This window comes from Giraffa tippelskirchi, chromosome X (assembly GCF_054371585.1).
Source record: "Giraffa tippelskirchi isolate mGirTip1 chromosome X, T2T-mGirTip1v1.2.pri, whole genome shotgun sequence".
Taxonomy (NCBI): domain Eukaryota; kingdom Metazoa; phylum Chordata; class Mammalia; order Artiodactyla; family Giraffidae; genus Giraffa; species Giraffa tippelskirchi.
Genome location: NC_137289.1, coordinates 13534533 through 13538001, shown reverse-complemented (window position 1 = coordinate 13538001; position 3469 = coordinate 13534533).

The window sequence follows — 3469 nt, the reverse complement described above, 5'->3', positions numbered from 1 at the left end:
CTGTGATGTAATGCTTTCATATCCATAAAATTTTACACTTACCGCAAGAGCTTTTTTTGGCATATATGGACATACATCGTGATCATCTATCATGACAGCAAAATAGCCACAAGCAGGTTTGAGTATGTATGGCAGTGACATTTCCCTTTCAACTGCCTCCTGGCTGACAGGGATTGTAAAATGCCACTGATTGTAAGACACATTCTGATTTCAGAGATATGAAAATGTGAAGAAAGTATGCATCTTAGAATCGGTTAAATATGGTCAGTCATTTGTCAAGAAAGAAAGGATCACAGAGGACAGAAAGCCAGACTCCAAGACATCAACCTAGTGAAAACACCTTTTCTGTGTGTGATCGGATATACAAAACCCAAAATGTGGCTCTTATTCAAATTTTATCATAGAGCACTTAAAAAACATTGCAATATACATTTCATGTTAGTTGTTTGATGGTTTTCCTAGCTTTCTTTTATTTGTTTCCTGGCTTGGAAGTGGGAGAAGTGGAGGAGAAGGGGCCGACAGAGGATGAGATGGTTGGATGGCATCACCGACTCAATGGACATGGGTTTGGGTAAACTCCGGGAGTTGGTGATGGACAGGGAAGCCTGGCCTGCTGCAGCCCATGGGGTTGCAAAGAGTCGGACACGACTGAGTGGCTGAACTGAACTGAACTTGGAAGTGGGAGAATTAGGAAAGAATCGTGATGGGTGGGGCTTCGGCGGGGCACAGTCTGGCTCTCTCCAAACTGAAAATGTTTAGCATCTCTGGAGTGAGAATCACTTAGCACAGCCTTGTGTGGGGCTGTGCCTTCAATGGCACTGTTTGTCCTTCGCGAGCGGGGTAACCAATGCAGCCTTTCTGCCTGCCCCTGCTTAGCTTAGTTCTAACATATTCACCGTATCCTTTCTTGATTGAAGGGTCTAAGAGAGAGAGGGATGGAGATAGAATTGCTTTCCTAGTTTTTGTTTTACATAGTATTTGAGAGGCTGAGCAAGGTGAATAAAAACTCCACAGGAAGTCCATTATGTCAAGAATCAATGAAGGAAAAACACAGTCTAGTATTTATCATCCAGAAATTGTGTGAATCTCTGATTCTAATGGTACTCATGATGATATATTTATGAGAGGAAACAAATTTCAGAGTTCTCAGGAAGTGAGAAAAATAAGAGAATCCCAACCATGTTTCCTCCTTTGTCCCTACACTTGTCCTAAGACTTAAGTGTCTCTTGAGGGTTCAGAAGCAGGGCCCAGCTTGTGACCAGTGCAGCCTCATTGGGCTTAGAAGGGCTCCATGCTTGCTTTAATGCTCTGCTGTCATGGTCTAGAAATTCTTAATACCTTTTTAAAAAGGAAGTCCCACATTTTCATTTTTCCCTGAACCCCACAAATTATATAACTAATCTTGTTCAAAAGGAGACACTTGCCAGAGAATAATGAACTGAAGTTGCCAAATTAAATTAGAAGCATTGCTTTTCTAATATTGTGTCCTGAATCCTTTTTGTCAGTACTTGTAAATACAGTATTCCTAAGCTACTATTGTTGTTAGGAATAATAGTTGTAGAAGTAATCGCAGGAATGGTAGTATCACTCAACAGTAATTTGTATGGACTTCCCCACTGATTCATAGGACCTGGGGCATCTTCTGTGTCTCTCTTTTCTGATCTGTAAATGGCAGTGACATTTCACCTTAACCCCAGATAAGGTTAATTGTTAGAATTAGATTGAAATGCCCGTGCAAGTACTTGTGATCTCTAAAGGTTGAAGCAGATACAGAAGATGATTTATGCCCCTCCCTGGCATGGAGTCTGGGCAGCACCAATCTGCTGGGGTCCTGGTGCCTGAGTTGCACTCAGCGGTGAGGCCACTCTGCCCCATGACTGTATAACAGATACCCAAGGGGGTCTTAGAGCCGGACGGTCAACACCCCTGCCATGTTAAGAGCCTGCCAAGGCACATTACACTGCTGCCAAGATGGCTGGGTCAAGGCTCCTGGCTGGAAAACACTGCTATGGGGACAGGGCTAGGGGGCTGAGAAGACATGAGAGGAAGTGTGGCCAGGAAAGATCCTCTGAGTCCCTGGGACCTAGTCCTGAGGACTTTTTCTAGGGCATGCGTGCATGCTAAGTCGCTTCAGTCATGTCCAACTCTGTGCGATCCTATGGACTGTAGCCTGCCAGGCCCCTCTGTCCATGAGGATTCTCCAGGCAAGAATACTGGAGTGGGTGCCATGCCCTTCTCCATGGGATCGTCCCAACCCAAGAATCGAATCTGTGTCTCTTATGCCTCCTGGCATAAGGAGTTCCTATGCCAGAACCTGGCAGGCGGGTTCTTTACCACTTGTACCACTTGGGAAGCCCGTGGGCTATATCCGGGATTAAGGAGGACACAGCCATAGGTGCCAGCCACTTCAGATGGCCACAGGAGCTTTCTTATTGCTCAGAATGGAGTTGTATTCAGAATTGCCATTATCTGAGTAAGAAAAGTAGACTTTTGTCTCCATTATGTAAAGGAACTCATTTTCCTGGATATGGGGGTGGGGGCGGGTAAAATGGCATAATGGAAGCTCAAAGAAGCCAGGCTTTTAAGTGTGCAAGAATGCCTGTAGTGACTTTGTGATACATACTGCCAGCCTTATTTAAACAACTGCAGGGTTTTGTTATGATGCAGTGGAGAGAGGGGAAAGCAGCACTTCAAATGAGGTCACAGAAATTGGAATATCTTGGTAATGTCTTCTGTCACTAATGGGGTGTGGTGATCGACAGTTTCCTTTAGTTCACATATCAAGTATAAGACTTTTTGTTTCTTGTGTGTGGCAAAAGCGAGGATGGGGTGTAGTTTTGTAGGAATGAATGTCCAAGAGGAAACTATCTCTTGCCTAAGATGATGCAGTGTGTTCGGTTGCATACATCTATTAGAAAATGGGAGGGGACTGTGTTGTGTCCCCATGCAGAGGGTGAAATGGCCGGGAGATATGTTCATTATTTTGATGTTTTTTGCATTAGAGTTTGCACTCCAGGTTTAGTCTGCCACAAGGGCTGCAGATCTGGTAAACCAATAACAAGCAGCCAACATCTGGTCTGTGATTGCTCCAGATCTGAGACTGCCAGCTGCCCAGCAACTTGACTTGGGGAGGATACCTGACAGCCTAGATCAGGATTGGAGATGGGGGATAAGGCTGATGATTGGGCAGCTGTCCTTGTGCGAATGAGCTTGCCACCGGGCATGTGTGTTTTGAGAGACTTTCATTCCAAGAGAGCCTGTAAAGGGAAGTTGGCTGTTGCATGCAGAGGTCGGGACAGGCATAACGATGCTTGTAGGTAAGAGGATATGGTGTGGGGAGGGTGCTCTGGGGGACTTCATGAACTGGATGGAAAGGGGCCATCTGTACAAGTGCCTGTACCTGACTTAGGTAAGGCCCCGCTCAGGTTGGAATCATAGCTTTCTTGAGCTGCCTGCAGCACTGCCTGAA